Genomic DNA, 18587 nt, shown 5'->3' on the forward strand with positions numbered 1-18587 from the left:
ATACTTCATATGATTCCATTCTTAGACGAGTAAGGTCTATATGTTTCTCGTGATGGCTTATTTATATTATACTCATATTTTGTTCCGAAAGGAACACCCATAAGGTGCCAAGTTGAGTTGTGTATATGGTTTTACTAATGATTTTGAGGAAATGAGTTTTATACTAAAGGAAACATAAAGTTTGATTTTCAAAACCACTCCGAAGGGGGTGCGAGATTTTTACTACTTCATTTCATTTACTATTTATGTTTACATTCCATAGTATCATCCCTTTGTATTTATATGATCATTTATTCTTTGGGTAGGTCAATAAGAGGAAACTGAGTAGAATATAAGTAGTAAGAATTTCATAACAATTCTACCCTCAAACCTGGAAGTATGTCCTCCTAAGTCTAGTGAGATACAAATTTGATAACTTCTTATGAAAGACTAAGGCTAATAACTGGATTGTGATAAATTGATTAGTGACTTATCATATGAATTGAAATTGATATTTGTGGATTGATTTTGTGTTGATACAATGCTTATATTAAGCCGGAAGCAGCTGCCCGAAGGGGCCATCATTATTACGCCGAAAGCGGCCGTCAGAAGGGGCTGTCCGAAGGGACCATTGTGTTAACATGTCGGAAGCGGCATGTGTGTTGGATTCCATTATTTACTTAAAGATTATTTTGAGACTTCGTGTGCACATTTATGTTTCTTCCAACGAAGGCTACAGGTATTGAGTTAGATTGTGATTTCTTCTCTCCTGAGTCGAATTATGATTCGTTACCACCTTACATACTCAGTACATTGTCCGTACTGACATCCTTTTGGCTAGGGACGCTGCCTTTATGCCCACAACCTCATATTGTTTGGCAGGTTAAGTGTATAGCTAGAATTCTTGGACGTCAGCTGGGATTGGCAAGTTCCACCTCATTCTGAAGCTGTGCCGAATCATGTATAGATATGTATGATTACGGGTATGTCAGGGCCCTGTCCTAACTCATAATGTTCAATTTACTTCTTAAAGACTTCTGCAGACAGTGTCCTGTGGTATGCTTGTCGAGATATTTACAAAGTGATGTCAGTTAAGTCACTTGTGGATTTTAAAAGAGTATCTTTTTTAGATGATTTCAATTGGTTTAACGTACTTATTTGATTGAAAGTTTTCATAATCGTTATAAAGATAATGATTTCTATTGGGAAAAGTTTTATGTTGTTAAAAGTTTTTGAAATGACAGGTTTTGATAGAGCGTATGTCTGAAGGTTCGCTCGAGTCTGATGAGAGTCGGGTGCCCTTCATGCCCTACCATTGTTAGGGTGTGACAAAGTGGTATCAGAGCAGTTCGTTCTAGGGGTTGTTTACAAAGTCGTGTCAGGTAGAGTCTTGTTTATAGGTGTGTTGTCGACCACACTAATGAACAGGAGGCTACTAGGCATCTAGGATGGTTTCCCTTCATTCAGATCATTGATTGTGCTATAGAGCTGTGTTATAGGCCTTGAATCCTTGCCACTAACTTTAAGATATGAATTTTGATTAAGTGATTGTAATGTGCAGCTATGATTGCGAAATTGGAATTGCTCGTAAGAAAGGTAAGTTCTCTGATTATTAATGATTGCTATTTCAGGTAAGTACTATAGGTTAAGGATTGAAGTAAGAAAGGAATACTTCTTATCGAATTGAGAATGCCATTGTGAAGAGCATTTGTACAGGTATATATAGGGTGTTGTAATATGATTGTGGCCCTGTGAGGCATGTTTAATTGTTGCCCTGTGAGGCTTGTTGGTTAGCTGTGTACAGGTGGGTAGTACAAATTACAGAGGACGTTCTACCAAAGTTTTGTTAAAAATGATTGTGATCAGTATATATATATGTGTGTGTGCTATGTACACAAGTGTAAACTGAAGAATGAAAGGTTAATAATAGTTGTAAATCGGCTGAAAGGAGGGTTATGAAATGGGTTCGGAATGAGTTTGAGAGTTAGGTTGAAATTACTCGAGGATATAGAAGTGAGTCGAGGGTTAAGATAAGTTCTCTCGGGGATTAGAAGTAAGGTTGATGAACTATGATTAATGTCATTCGGATAATGCGATAATATTATGAGAAGAGACTTAAGAGGGGGAAGCAATGATAAGCAAGGAGTCATTCGAGAGATGAGTTAGTATAAAAAAAAGTAAGCTTTAACGAGTTAAGAATGAAACAAGGAAGAGAAAGAAACATGATTATATGTGTTTGAGGAAAGAGAGTAATGTATCCTTTAAAGAAATCAATATAACTAAAAGCATCAATAAGGGAATTTAAAGCTTATAGAGGAAAGATAAGTATTGAAAAGGACGTTAGGAATTGTGAAGGGTTGAGTGATATTAGTAAGCATTGGAATTGAATACGAGTATTAGTCTTCATTTAACATTCGAGGACGAATGTTTCTAAGAGGGGAAGAATTTTATACCCCGGAAAATTTCGCGTTACTAAGACTGCAGACGGCTTAATATGAGCTTAAGGAGGAGAAAATATTACAAGTATAAAGGATGGCATCCTACTGTATTAGCATGAGGATAGCATGAGTATGATATTTGGAATTCGTACGATATGATTGGAATGATACGTTAAAAGATATATAGCCCTCGTAACCGTAAGCTGAGGTGGGGCCCACATATGGGGTTTTTATAAAGGACGTATGATAAGTTATATGGACAATATATGTGAAGTTAAACACAACTCAAGAAGGACCCTTGAGCCAAATCCAAGTGTAAGCCCTCCAAAAAAATGTTTTTAAGTTACGTTTTCGGGTGATCTGATTTGGGAGGCCATAACCCCATCATTATTTGGGAATTTGGGAGAACTGCAAAAATAAAAGTTGTAGATAATTGAAATACCTTTCCAACCATAGGTGTTGGGCCTTCACATGACATAGAGATAAATAGTTATAGACGTTTTAAGACAAAAAGGTCAAGTTGGGCAATGGGCTTGGCCCAACCCGACTCAAGGTTGGTGGGAACCGACCCAAGACCCCTATATAAGGGAGAAATTCGTGCCATTTCTTCCAATTTAACTCCAAAATGACCTGAACATTTTATAGAGAGGGAAGAGAGCCCTTAGAGAGAGAAACCAAGTTTTGATCAAGTTCGAGGTCGAATCCCGAGGCTCGTGAACAGTAAAGTGTAGTACAAGTTGTTGCCGTCATTTTAAGCTAAAATTTGAACTTGGGGGATGTTGGTTTCGTGGTGGCTGCTCATATAAGGTATTTTTAAGATGTTAATGATGTTCTTACCATGATCATTGATAGATTTGACAGGTTACAATAAAGAAAACGACGTTGAAAGTTCGGTTATCATTTTTCGATATCAAATAACTTGGGGGCTGTTTTGGTATGATTAAATGGATAGAATTAGTTGGATATTGATATAAAATGATTGTTAATATTGTTTTTGATGTTGTTGATAAGTTGCTGTTCTTGAATTTGGGAGAATAAAGTGTATGAAGATATCGTATACAAAGCGTATACCGAGCGTTTTTGGTGTATATCTTTGGGATTTGATGCTTTGAGTTTATAGAGGCTTATATGAGATGGTTCTTGTTGTTGTTGGTTGCTAATTGTGTTGTTAAGTTGAATTGGAATTAGAGGGAAGCGAAGATTATAGGGAAAATGCTGATCACATAAGTGACAAGGTATGTAAGGCAAACTTTTCTATTTTCGGCATGATTCTTGTTGTTATTCATTCCATATATACTTCATATGATTCCATTCTTAGACGAGTAAGGTCTATATGTTTCTCGTGATGGCTTATTTATATTATACTCATATTTTGTTCCGAAAGGAACACCCATAAGGTGCCAAGTTGAGTTGTGTATATGGTTTTACTAATGATTTTGAGGAAATGAGTTTTATACTAAAGGAAACATAAAGTTTGATTTTCAAAACCACTCCGAAGGGGGTGCGAGATTTTTACTACTTCATTTCATTTACTATTTATGTTTACATTCCATAGTATCATCCCTTTGTATTTATATGATCATTTATTCTTTGGGTAGGTCAATAAGAGGAAACTGAGTAGAATATAAGTAGTAAGAATTTCATAACAATTCTACCCTCAAACCTGGAAGTATGTCCTCCTAAGTCTAGTGAGATACAAATTTGATAACTTCTTATGAAAGACTAAGGCTAATAACTGGATTGTGATAAATTGATTAGTGACTTATCATATGAATTGAAATTGATATTTGTGGATTGATTTTGTGTTGATACAATGCTTATATTAAGCCGGAAGCAGCTGCCCGAAGGGGCCATCATTATTACGCCGAAAGCGGCCGTCAGAAGGGGCTGTCCGAAGGGACCATTGTGTTAACATGTCGGAAGCGGCATGTGTGTTGGATTCCATTATTTACTTAAAGATTATTTTGAGACTTCGTGTGCACATTTATGTTTCTTCCAACGAAGGCTACAGGTATTGAGTTAGATTGTGATTTCTTCTCTCCTGAGTCGAATTATGATTCGTTACCACCTTACATACTCAGTACATTGTCCGTACTGACATCCTTTTGGCTAGGGACGCTGCCTTTATGCCCACAACCTCATATTGTTTGGCAGGTTAAGTGTATAGCTAGAATTCTTGGACGTCAGCTGGGATTGGCAAGTTCCACCTCATTCTGAAGCTGTGCCGAATCATGTATAGATATGTATGATTACGGGTATGTCAGGGCCCTGTCCTGACTCATAATGTTCAATTTACTTCTTAGAGACTTCTGCAGACAGAATCCTGTGGTATACTTGTCGAGATGCTGACAAAGTGATGTCAGTTGAGTTACTTGTGGGTTTTAAAAGAGTATGTATTTTAGATGATTTGAATTGTTTTAACGTACTTATTTGATTGAAAGTTTTCATAATCGTTATAAAGATAATGATTTCTATTGGGAAAAGTTTTATGTTCTTAAAAGTTTTTAAAATGGCCGGTTTTGATAGAGCGTATGTCTGAAGGTTCGCTCGACTCTGATGAGAGTCAGGTGCCCGTCATGCCCTACCATTGTTAGGGTGTGACACATCAAATCCTATGACATTTGTTCCACTTTGGCGAATCTTGCCTACGTTGCGGCCAAGCTTGGTCAATGTGGTGACAGGGAAAATGTTGAGGCATGATCTATTATCCACCAGCACCCTCCCTATTGCTTTACCATGGCATTCCACGGTAATGTTAAGTTCTTTGTTGTGGGAAGTCCCTTCTGCTAGCCAATCCTCTTTTGAGAAACAAATTTTGTGTTTTCCAACGATGTGGGCTACCAGCCCAGCCAAATCGTCGCTGCTCATACCAACTGGTGTGTGTGCATTATCCAACACTCTTATGAGGGCCTACCTATGTGATGAGGAGCTGGCTAGTAAGGACAACATCAATACTTATGCCGGTGCTTTCTTCAAATGCTCGAAGATGGAGTAGTCTTTTGGCTGCATGCGCCGGCAGAAATCCTCAACTTCTCCTTCAGTTGTTGGGCGTGAGAGCAATTTGTTATGCCTCTTGTGCTACCACAGGTGCTGGAATCAAGGCTCTAAATCTCGATGTTGCTTTCGTGAATCCCGGCGTTGGGACTAGAACCTTGAAATTTGGACACTCCTGGAGTGTGAACGAGGCTACTGTGTGTTCCAGGGATTCGACTACTCTGGGTATTAACGCTCTGCAAGCTTCCCAGTCCTCATTCCTCTCAATCATGTAGACTCCGTTGTTTCTATGATTAGGTAACGAATTTGTGTTCATATTAGGAGCTGCGGTTTCTAAGACGATTTCCCTCTTGTAAATCAGATATTGGATTTTATGCTTGAGATTTATACAGTCCTCCGTGCTGTGCCCATTTCCTCCCGAATGATAGGCACAGGTCTGATTAGCCCTGTAAAATCTATGTCTCGACTATGCTAGTTTCGGTGGGACCTTCTGAATCAAGCTTGTAGCCAATAGCCTATCGAAGAGCCGAGCCCTAGGCTCGAGGAGCGTTGTGAACTCCCTTGCCGGCCTCTTCTCGAAAGCAGGACATGGAGTATTGTATGTTGGGGTGGCGGTTGATTTTGGTAGTTCTGGAGTGGTTGATATATTTATGGTGGGTTATTTGGATGGTAATTTTGTTAGAGTGGTGCTCGGTAAGTAGGAGCGGGCATATAGATACTAGGTGGAGCCGTGTAAGCTAGTACGGTGGTGGTGAAGCTTGGTTGTGCGAAATACATAAGGGTTGGGTAATTTATGTGGGGTGTAGTCATGTGGGTGGATTGTGGTTCTTTTGGGCTTGGGTTTAGAATGTGGGATATGCTTGCCACGTTCTCTTTCTTCTTGCAGAAGATTCTCGCAGTAGCTTGTCTAGATGCCTTGTTGAAGAAGCTAACTATTTTCCCGAATTTGAGACCATCTTCTATAGCTTCTCCCATTTTGACCAACTCAGCAAACGGTCTTCCAGCCATGGACAACATTCTGTTGTAGAAATCAGGCTTCTGGGATATGATGAACATAAAGAGTAGCTCTCCTTCATACATTGGTGGCTGCATGCGAGCTGCCTCGGCCCTCCACCTGCTGGCAAACTCTCTGTAGTTTTCTGTTAATTTTTGCTTGACCTTTTCAAGATAATAGCGGTCTAGTACTGTTTTGACATTAAAGCGAAATCTTTCCATGAAGGATTCTGCCATGTCCTCCCAGGTGTGCCATTGAAGCATATCTTGAGTTGCGAACCATTCTGGGACTTTTTCAGCTAGGCTACGATTGAATAGTCACATGATTAGAGGTTCATTTTTCTTTACTTCGATCAATTGGTCGTAGTAGGATCAGAGTAGTGCCTTGGGATTCCCTGTTCCATTGAACATCTCAAATTTTGGTATTTTGAACCCTTCTGGCAGGTCCAGATCCGGATGCATGCATAGGTCATCATACCTTAGGACTGTAGCCTTTCTTGCAGACTTGTTGGATTTCTCCAGTAATTCCTCCATGTTTTTCACCATATCTCTTTCCCACTTATGTTGTTTAGCTCTCCAGGCCCTTTCCATTTCATCATAATGGTCTAGCTCCTTATGCCCTGGGGAGCATTTGTTGGGGATGTTGGCAGTGAAGAATGAGACCTAGTGGGTGGTATGGTTGAGCGGGGCAGTGGCGGTTTGTCCAGTTGGTGGAGCTGGAGTACGTAATTGGCTTACCGAATTAACATGAACAGGATGAGGAACACAGTAAGAAGGGACTGAGTGAGTGGTCCCTGGGATTTGAGTGTATTTTGTTTGTGGAAGAGTGCGGTAGGAAGGACCAACATGGTTTGGATTGTTGGAGCTTAGTGGAGGTGGGATAGTTCCTGGTGGGTATATTGGAAAGTGATCGGGCATTGGTGAGCTCAGCGGAGGGAATTGAGGATGAGGCCTTATTTCCTCTGTCGAGGCGTCCTTGTCCGTATTTGTTGCCTCATTCCTAGCTACCTTTTCTTGTAGAGCTGTAACAGCAGTCAGTCATGTCGCAATCATATCTTCTTGAGATGATACCTCTTATGGGTCTTGGGCATCTCTGTCACAGAGAGCGAGCTCAGTTCTATTATCGGGGGTACCCGTCATCTTCTCTTTGCCTTTGTCTGCGACGGATGCTAACGCGGCTCTGGATCTTATGAAGTAGGCCAGCTTTCAATACTACGCTAATCAGCCTCTTTCTATGAGACAAGAACAACTCAATGGTAGACAAACCTAGTTACTTGACATAAAGTATAAAAGCAGGATATCACATATTGATATTCAAAATGCACATAACACATAAAGTCATATATTAAGCTTGAACACTTTTGATCCTTTGTTCTAAAGGTTCGGATGTTTATGGGCTTTTGATGTTTGGGTGGATCTTGGTCCAGTGGGTTTTGTAGCTGACTTATTCTGGCAAAGCCTTCCTTATTATAGAAGTTAAACGAAAAATGGGGGAATTATAATTTATATTATGTATGGGTCGAGTCTTAATAGACTGCCTACGTATCCCACCAGGGGAAATCAGGTTGTATCGTTGTTCGCTTTACAAAAGAAGGATATATATTCTTCCTAAATATCCTTTAAGTTAAACCTAGCTAAACACATCTCCAGACCAGGCCCGGCAAGGACTTCCTGCGTATCCCTCCATAGGGATGTCACGTCGGTGCGGTTCCTTACAAAATTTATGGGGAGGGGGTAACTTTTTATGTGAAAAAATATGAACACCTATTATCTACCAAAAAATACAGTTCCATGAGTTTTTGTCCTTACGAACCCGCTCTCCCATTTTCCTTCTATCTCAGTACTGTGGTGGTAAGATGACCAAGATCTCTCCTGTACTGATCTTGTGTTTACGTTTGAGCTTGAATGTGTGGCACTCTTCTTCTATGTCGTGCCCCATTGCTCTTATATGATATAGGCAAAATTTGTTCCTATTAGGCCCTAATGGCGCGGGCTTGTTGACAGGTTCCACGGGTCTAATCTTCCTTAGACTAGCCAGAGTTAAGAATATGTGGGCGTACGGTTCCTCGAAGATAGTGAAATCGTATCGCCAGATCTGAGTACCAGCGGTGACACCTTCTCCAGGGATAATAGGGTAATGAACTAGTAAAGTGTGTGGTCCCCACAAAGTTCCAATGACCCTATCATCAATCAGACTACAAATTCTTCTCCTCAACCTCAGACATTCGTTCAGGGTATGACCAGCCTGGTTGTGGTGGAACGGGCACCTTTTGTATGCGTACACCAACTCAAGCGGCAGCAACCTAGTCCAAGTGGTGCAAGGTACTCCTGTGGAAACCATCTTCTCGTATACCTCCATATAGGTGACAGGGCGGGGAGCCACTCTGAATGGGGAGGAATGGGCTTTGAAGGCTATTCCCCACCAAGAAGGTTTAGAAAGGCCCTCCCTTCCAAAATTCTCTGATGCCATGGTGGAGGTTATAGGCACCAGCATGGGTGAGGGTGCATAGAAATCAGATCCCTCGTTGGTTGGGGCATAATAATCAGATTCCTCATTGGTATCATTCTCCTCCTCTGCAAACTTAGGAAACATCCCAAATGGATCTTCTTCCCCCTTAGCGTCTATGTCAATAGGCTCTACTTCCTCCTCCTCCATGTTCTGAGGCTCTCCCTCTTCTGATTCTTCCTCCTCAATAGGTTTAGAGGCTTCCTATTGAGGCTCTGATCCCTCCTGTAGGTCTGACTCTGTTACCCAATGATCTGATCCAGCTCCTTTCTTTCATTCATTCCTCCTGGAGTCTCTTCTCTAGGAGTCATGGGCCTCCTCTCTAAAGGTATGTAATTCAACACCAAATCCCTTACTCCTTCTGGGACATTCCCGTAGTATTGTTCCTGGGGTATGCCCTCTAGCGGGTTCCCCACCATTTCTAGCAGTCGGTCCACTTCCTCAATTTTCATCTCTATTTCTTGGAGGTGCTTCTGCATTTGTAGCAACTTATCTCTCAGCATTTATGTTGTCTCTCCTAGAGTCCGCGTCTCTTGTTCTCCTTGGTTTGCCATTGTAAGTCAACCTTTTATGGAGATGAATTTGGGTAAGTTTTAAGCTTTTGGTTTTTCTTTTAGTATGTAGTTTTTGGATCATCCGATCAAATGTATTCAAGCCTTAATATATGATAACACACATAGCAATTAGGCATGTGAAACACGTTGCAAGCGTTCATATAGTTTGGCAGATATTTATACCATGCGCGTTCCTAAAACCTTTTTTGAGTTAAGGCTCTCCTAATCGATCGAAGCATGCAAGTGCCATTTGTGAGAGTGAACCATTGCCCCAAAAAAATCATCATTAGTTAATAAATGATAATAAAAATATCTTCCCCGAAGGGATTACAAAGATGATAAAGCCGACAAGGGGCTTAATGTAAAACAGTAAATCAGCAGGGTTCTCCTCCAGTGGCTGATGTCGAGGCCTGTCTTGTCTTAGCCATCTTCACCCTCTGAAAGGTGGTCTCAATCTGAAGTCGTGCTTGGCACATTTCCATCTTGACGATCACCAGATCTGAATCTTGTAAAATCTGGGCTAAGTGCTCATCTATGCTTTCTAAACATTCCTTCAGACGCTCCTCTTCTTAGGAATCGTGAGGAGCTGCGGGCCTTAGGATAAATGCATAGGCCTAGTGCCCCTGTAGCCATTCATGATATCCCGGGTCACACCCTGCCTCGAACCTGTCTGGAGCTAAAGTATTTGGGGACCAACTCACGCGACCATTCCATTGTCTGAGGATTACCCCGACGTTCTTTATCTTCTGCCCTGTGTGCTTAATGTGAATTGCTCAGGATTTCCTACTTAAGGTATCACTTGCCTCCTACCAAATTGCCTAAAAAACCGAGAAGGATAATAAGGGTGGATTCCTCGAACCTCTGTTAACAGCACAAAAGGATAATTCTTGCCCTGAACCACCACATTTTCTGATATGAAGTCAGGAAACATCCACTAGATTCTACCTGCAGTCAATTCCTCAAAGAGGCCGACCCATGCCCCTTTGGACATGTAACCAAGGTTCGGGCAATAATTTTTAAGACGATCTACCCTGTTGTGGTTGCTTAGATACTGGACTTCCTTAGCCATGTTGATGTGTTTGATAATCCACCACTGTCACAACATGCTTCATCCTTGGAAATATCGGAAGCTATTCCATTTGTCTAATGCTAGAAAAATGTCTGCCAGGATAATGGGTGCTAAGTTAAAGTACCTTATTTCCTGATCCTTGGTTATACCATAGAAGATAGCAGGGGTTAAGTAGATCACTCGGGTGTCTATGGCCATCGATTCGCCTTGTGGAAACACCATAATGCCTAGCAAGGTTATGGCAAACGCCAAGGGTCTAATAGCTTCCCACTCTTCTCTACTCTTGAACTCTCTTTGATACAGAGTATACTCGGTGACATCTCCAAATCTCCAATACAGGTCCCTAAAGGCCACAGTGGGTCCCCGTGCCCAGAGTGCCTCAGTTAGTGCAAGGAACTTCATGATTTGGCTAACTGTGGGCCTTTGTGGAAATAATAGGTGGTGATCCGGTCTGTGTTGTATTCTTAGACAGGTTCTATTGGTGTCTATAGCATCCCTAATTTCCTCCAGGGTCGGAGTCATCTCAATTTCACCGAAGCAAAACAACATTTCCTTATCATCCCAATGCCTGGAAAACACCTCTATTAGTTTCAGACGACCCTTCATTGTCATGATAGTCGGCCGGTGACCTAGAGTGCAGCTAATTGTCTTTTTGTGAGCATCGCCTAACCATGCCCACCAAACCCTCAATAAATCTGGAGCCTCGACGATTATGTCAAAACGGATGCGGCCTTCCATCTACAAAATAGAACACTGTTAGGATTCTCCTATCCCCACAGGGTCAATGGTTCACCACATAGGCACTAAACATGCTTCCACACAGCACACAAATGAGATGTGGTGTTCTTCGGGTCATAGACCGTCCGAACACATGGTGGTCTCTCTTAATGAGCTTTAGGTAGGTCTGAGATGCCCAAAGCTTGTCTAGGTATGAATGCTCTAGTTCGGTAGGGATTTGGCTTAGCTCTATCCTAGTTTTACTAGACTGGGTTTTTGCAAAAGACTGGGAACCTAAGCAGACAACTGGGGTTGAACCGTCAGGATTGTTGGACGACCACGAACCAACCCTGCCTCATAACGTTTCTAAAAGAAGTATTTTGGTTTTATAGTGAAGGTACAACCGCGTGCTCCGTGAAGTCTCCTTTGGAACAAAGTGTAAAATAAAAAAGCCAGGAGTGGGGGAGTTATGATATCCATGCAATGACAGTTGATAATTGCGGGAAAGTAAACACATAACCAGTTAAATCAAATATACCCACATTATATTGGAATCCTTATGGTTAGAACCTTTAAGTCCCCAGTAGACTCGGAAACGGTTCGCATTTTCGCGGGCGGGGTTAGCGCTCGGAAAAGCTACTTCGAAATCGTTGGTGCTCTTTCGGACTTTGTTTTAAAAGAATTGCCACCTAATTTTTAGGAAATTAGGAAAACCAATTTTGAAGAGTTTATTCATACGCCGTGAAAAATCCTTCTTAATCTAAAGTTCTAGGTAAAGGTTCTAGTGATCCCCTAGGGAAGGTGTTAGGCACCCTAGTATTAAGGATCTGTACTATACGGTTGACCTTCGAATTCCAATGTGTAAGTATTTGCATGAACTGTTTATTTGGTGTTTGTTTCCCGCAAAAGTTTGTCATGTTGCATATCATTTTTTGAAAAGAATTGGATATATTCCCCTTACATAAAGGGTATTTAGGTTCGGATTTATAATATCCGGATAAGATTAGTTCCTTTTACAAATAAGGATAATATTGTTTTGTAAAGGTAAAAGTCGTTTTAAAAGTTTGGAGTAATGAAATTCGTTCATGCTTAGACTCACACATGGTCAGGGTTAGTCCATTTAGTACGTTTTTAGAACACCTTTATTTAGGACTTGCTCATTTTTTCTTTAAAAAAAATGTTTTGCATAGATTTTGCAAGAGTTGGTCTATACAATCAAATTAATTTATCTTGATTCCAAGAATTTGTCTTAAAACGTTCAATTTACTTATATATCACGAGAAACAATATTTGTTATGGGCTTAGGCCCAAATTTCGCCTTCTTTAGAAATGCTGAAAGTTTGCTTAGTTTTTTGGTCCAAAATCCATTTTTTCCTCAGGCTAAGCCCAAAACATATTTTTTGTGTTTTGCTTTATCCGAAAGAAATTGGTTAGATGGGGCCTGAAACACGACCTTTTGGGTTAGGCCTTGGCCCTCAAATTCTATAACTTGCCTTAATTTATTGCCAGAAAATTATGTATGCACCTTAGTATAAACGAATTATATATATATGCTTAAAAACTACCTTTGATTCATCTGATTTTTGGTACAAAAAGGCAGAACTAAATTTTCTTAAAATATGTTATTTACACAATTCTAAAACCATACCTCCGTCTGATTTAATTTTTAAAATGACAAAACTCGTTTTTGTAAAGCATTTTGTTCATATAGTTTTGAAAATCCCTTTTTAGCCTAATTTTTTGACAAAAGGATGGAACTCGTTTTGTGGGGTATTTTATTCACCTAGTTCTGAAAAAACTCTTTAAAAAAGACTGGAACTTGACTAGAAAAGAGCATCTTTCTCAGTTTTTTACAAGAAATCTGATTTAGTCTAATTCTGAGAAAAACAGATGGTAGCAACGTATTTTTCTTGTAAAAGATGGGACTGATCCTTTTATTACCTTAGCCATTTTTATTTCTTTTTGGAAAATGTTTACGTTAATCTAGGTTTTAAAATAGCGTTGGGGCCTAAGGTCTAACTAAACGGCATATGCACCGTTCACCTAAGATGCCTAATTCATAATGTAAAGATTCCAATAATAATGTGAGTTTATACAAGTACAACATTTCAAATAAGAGAACAAATGGACATGCTGAAATTTAAAAGAGGAAAAAGAAATGAGCTGGGGGTGTACCAAACCCCTTAAAAGCCATTTTTACCTATGGTTGAGCCTTCATGCCATTTTCACCATGGTTGGACCTTCATAATACTAGCTTCCCTTTTAGACTTAACAATTTGAAAGAATATTCCCGTTGGGCCTTTGGCCTAACAGGCTGGCTGGACTCTGGCCCAAATGGTCATGCAGTAGGGGGAAAAAGAAGATGGAATTAAATTAGTATAGGTTTTATGGATCTAATACTATCAAGATTATGCATTCATATATACATGTATATACGTATACATATACATTCCCAATTTTATCTATGTTTGATGGACCTAATTCTACCATAATCATACATAATATGTACATACACATACACATATCTCCTCACTTGATCACAAGTGCACAACCAAGGACTTAATTATATACCATTGCTTCACTAGAAATTCTCAAACCATAAGATACCAATGGAAAAGGTTGTCACTACCCTTGTTCCCGACACCGCACAGGTTCCAAGGGTTTTCATGAACACCCGCCATGGCTGGATATCGGGGAGTGGCTAGACCTATCCCCCAAAACCTCCTCAAACTACCAAACAAACTAGTGTTGCCATAGTATATAATCATAATCTCAAAGTTGTGCACAAGTATCAACCTGTGGGAAATATTTTGAGTACAAGTGGCTTTTAAATGAATTCAGAATCAAGACGAAAGACTGGAACAAGTACTGTAATGTAATGATACATATTCAATATATACAACACTTTCTGGATTCTTTGTCAAATAAATGTCCCAAACAAGTTATATTCTTTTATTCACATATGTAGACTTCCCATAACTAGCCTACTTTCTTATAGGTATAAACACAGTATATCCTTGCTATACACATGGCATATGTATACTAAGTGTATACCATGTGTATACTCCCCTTCTTTTACAAATCTAGGTAGGGTCTATGTTTAACCATACTCTTGCATGTTCAATTACCATACACAAGGTAAAATTAACTAAAGTCCAACTTTAAATTTCATACACATCAAAATAAGTGATTTATCAATTCCATATATTAGCAGTCCTTATAGCATGAAGTTAGAATTTGTATAAGGTGATCACATGAAGTACAACAGGAGAGTACAAGCCAAGGGGGAGATTCTGTAATTTATAGTTACACTAAAAGAATTGGAACATCAAGAAAACCTGGATCAAGCAACCTCAAATGGAACTGATACTGCACAGTCTCCTAATCTCATGAAAGACCACAGAAAAATCTTTGTTTTAATACAGTAATAGCAGGATCATGTTACAACAAAGCCTCATACCAATTAACACTTAAGATAGACAGAAGCAAAGTCAAACTAAATCTGTATCAACAAGTCCCAAAGAAAAAAAAAGGGCATAAAGTTCAAATACTAACCTTCACATATTCACAATTCTTTAAACTCCTAAATAGGGACATTTTATTACCAATGATCCTAAACCAGTTTATTATTTTAGAAACAAACTAAAGACCAACCCCTTTTGAATGGATCACATTTATTATTCCTAACCTCTTAAGTGAAATGACAGGGTTTAAGGAAGTCATATCCCTTTAGGATAAGAATGTCCCCCATGGCATATAGATTGGTCATGACACTCCTCATTTGGGCGTAGATACTATGAGCCAAGCTAAGCTTGGCTCTTCTCTGCCCCTCCTGAGGTGTCTTTAAAAGACCAGTCTAAACCAAGTGGCCTATACTTCCCTTAGGAAGACTTATAACACCTCCATATTCAACATCAGACCAACTCCCATTTAACACCATTCATTTAAGCATAGGCATAATACGTTAGTCATTTAATTCTCCTAATTCTGTGTTTAACAGGATTTTTTAAAAATACTAATGATGCAGGACCAATTAATACTAGATAGATCACAGTTTTTGTTCTTTTAGTCTAAATTATACTATTTAGTTCAAGAAATGAAAGGTCTTTACCTACTTAAGATCAATCAAGTGTTCATTTCTAAGTTCAAACCAAGTTAAATGTCTTCAGATGATGACAGTCCACATATAAAAAAACCATACCAACTTTAAAATACATTTTTTCAGAAAAGCAAACAACATATCAGACAAGCCAAACCTCAAGAAAAGAAGAGAAACATGGATTCAAACACCAAAGGAGCAATTCACCTCTTTAGGACTTAGTTAATGGTTATTCAAACTCTCTATTCATGATAAGGACATGACAAACACCTACTCTTTGTTTCAAACTAGTTTTAGACAACATAAATTCAAAAGTCCCAAGGCATGACAAAGGTGTAGCAGATAGTTGTCCTTCTATTCTAACATAGCTTTTGGGTAACTAGAAATCACAAAAGCCCCCCCCCCCCCCCCCCCCAAAGGCATGGCAAACCATCCTTAGTTAATTATCAACTCTCACTGAACTCCATAGTCATGAGAAACAAACTCTAGGGAGTTAGGGAAGCCTTGGGGTCTGGAAGGAAGGGCCAGATAGGGTGAGGTCATCATCTCCCCATCCCTTCCCTACACCTTACCTTCAGTAAAAGGGATCCAGGCTCTACTGGTCATTACCATCAGTTCACACCTAGGCTCACCTCTTACTTTCCCAAAGCAAACCCACCCCTTTACCTTATTCTCCTATCAAATACCAACCACAAAAACTCATGGACAAAGGTGGTTTGCCACTGCCCACCCTCTAAAAATAAGTCTCACCTAGACCCCTAATTCTTCACATAAACAAAATAGTTCCAATCAACTTCAGTTTTAAAACTACTCTGTGTGAGGCCATACTGAATATTTTTAGCCATTGACACTTAAGAAAACTGCAACAATCAAATCACTTAAGAGTTCTAAGAAAAATCAAGTTGAATATGAAGTTTCAGGTTCAAAACAGTTCCATCTCCAATTGACCAACCTTTTTTAAATAGTTATATGTACATCAAGACATCAAATTACCTTTACCCTATCTTAAACCTCGTTTTGGGAAAATCAAACATGAATTAGAGAGAAAGTTAGATAATATGAATGCAGAGTTCAAATTCTATTCAAATGAAATCAAACATGACACTTTGTCCTGCTAATGGCATATGGTGTTCCCTTTTTTTTTCAAAACAAGCTCAACAATTTTATAGACTTTCATGAACTCCTAATGGAACTTTTGACACCCTATTATCTTATTAGTGATCTTAAATCTCCAATTTAATTTTAGACTACTTCATCCTACTCTAGAATGTCACTTTCCTTTAAAATTATCCTGACTGGGAGACCCCAGACCCACACAAGTGTAAGCAAAACACAACTCCAAATACCTAAGCCTATTTTCACAAATTTCTTATAGACATGTCTAGTTCCCCCTAAGTTGTGTTTTAAAATAATCATGATCCCTTCCTATGTTTTACCCCAATCACAAACTCGTGTTACTTAGTTAACATCAAACAGGTATACAAACCCACACAAGAACAAAATCAGGAAAGAGAAAAGAAAAACAAAGTCACATTCTTATAAGACAAGGACAATTTTTTCAAGTACTTCTAACAGATATCTCTACTTTTTAGTGTTCTACTACATTCAATCAGGATTAATGTTAGCTTAAAGTTCATCAAAACTAGTGGCATGACTTAGGTGACCACATTCTCATCAAACTTAAGCATCGAACAACAAAAGGTAGCAACTTTCAACATATAAGAGAATACATGGAGCTTATCTCAATATATTTAAACAATCCTTTTATTGTTTAGGCACATACATTCAACCTTTTTCACAAAGACCACTTGTTAATGTCAGACAAGACTTTTAAAATAAAGAGGGACATCCTTCACATCTACATCTTAATTAATATCTATTCAGTAGAAAAGCTCAACTAAATTATAGGCAAATCAACAACTAAACAACATTAATGAATTATTAACATATAGATTAATACTGAAAAATACCAAAATAAATAAACAGGATAGAGCATTACCCTTTTGTGGTGCAGCCTGATCAAAAACGAATTTGAAAGCCTTAAGTGCTGCCCAAAACTAACAACCCAACCACACAGACTTGAGCAAAAGAAATAAAAAAATTCAAATCATAAAGACCTAGCACTTGGAGAAGTCTTAAAATGTTACTAATGAAGGCTTAAAAAATTTTGAAGTTTAGCCATCCTTTTAACTTCTCCAACTCTTTAAAGACTAAAAAGACTTTTTAAAATTTTTTGACTTTGAGACTCAGATTTCCTTTCAGACAAAAGCCTCTTTTACCTTTCCAAACTTTTTTTTCAACTTTCCGACCTTCAAAAACTTATTTTTGTAAAAGGGTTGGGGTTCTATAAAATAGAACCCCAAAAGTTCAACTAAAACTAATAACAACGATGTGGGATAAAAACTTTTCCACAACCAAAACTCAGCAAACAACAATCCAACGGCCCAGATCTAGTGATTTAGCAACGCATGCGGTCAGATTGACCCAAGAAGTCAGATCTGACCCAACAACCATGAACCAATCAAAAACCTGCGAGAAATTTAAGCAAAATAACTTAAAACAAAAGAAAATCACGATTTTAACTACAAACCTGAAAAATAAAGAGTAAAATAAGGACCCATTACCATTTTCGTGTAAGAGGAATACGAAATAGAGTAGAACTTTTGATGCTTTCACTATAACAAGCATGTAATAGTTGTGCTTGTCAGCAAATCTTTGTAAATATGCCATTTTTGGTAGAGACAAGCAAAGGAAAACTGAAGGGGCTGTTAGGGTTTCACAAGAATAGGAGAGAGAGAAATCAGGGGAAAAAGGGAGGGGAGAGTTTATATTTTTTGCAAAAAGAGGAAAATGAAACTGAGGAGGGGGGGCTTTACCCTTTTATGCGCTTTCAATAGATTGGCCAGGGTCTCAGCTTGGCGTTGGGCTGGACTCGGTCCAAATTCTGAGTATAAAAGAAAAGGCCAAAGTGTTTGTGTATACATAGATATATGCCTTGCATGTATATATATATATATGTATGTATACTTGGTATATGTATATCTAGTAAATTAAAAAAAATAAATAATTAGAAAAATATGAAAATTGAAGAAGTTTTAATTATAGGAAAAATTAGGCCACAATTATCTTATTTAATAATTTAAAAGTCGGCCAAAATTGTTAATGGGCCTAAAATGGCCTTAAAATTATAACTAGGCCTGATTATTTCAATTATGGCCTTTTTGGCCTAATTAGCAAA

At 38.8% G+C, this 18587-nt stretch overlaps 1 long non-coding RNA gene across 2 annotated transcripts in view; it reads right to left on the reverse strand.

Annotated features, from left to right (window-relative positions):
* Positions 1-18191, reverse strand: part of LOC132611187 (uncharacterized) — a 40958-nt gene extending 22767 nt beyond the window's left edge. The window contains exons 1-3 of one of the 2 annotated variants that reach the window (XR_009571496.1): positions 17974-18191; positions 17349-17878; positions 11983-13575 (exon numbers count right to left, since the gene is read on the reverse strand). This is a non-coding gene — a long non-coding RNA (uncharacterized LOC132611187). Of the gene's footprint in view, positions 1-11982; positions 13576-17348 lie in introns of those variants that run through there. The other variant, XR_009571497.1, reaches the window with a different exon arrangement.
* Between the last annotated feature and the right edge of the window lie 396 nt (positions 18192-18587).

The sequence above is a fragment of the Lycium barbarum genome, chromosome 9, assembly GCF_019175385.1.
Source record: "Lycium barbarum isolate Lr01 chromosome 9, ASM1917538v2, whole genome shotgun sequence".
Taxonomy (NCBI): Eukaryota; Viridiplantae; Streptophyta; class Magnoliopsida; order Solanales; family Solanaceae; genus Lycium; species Lycium barbarum.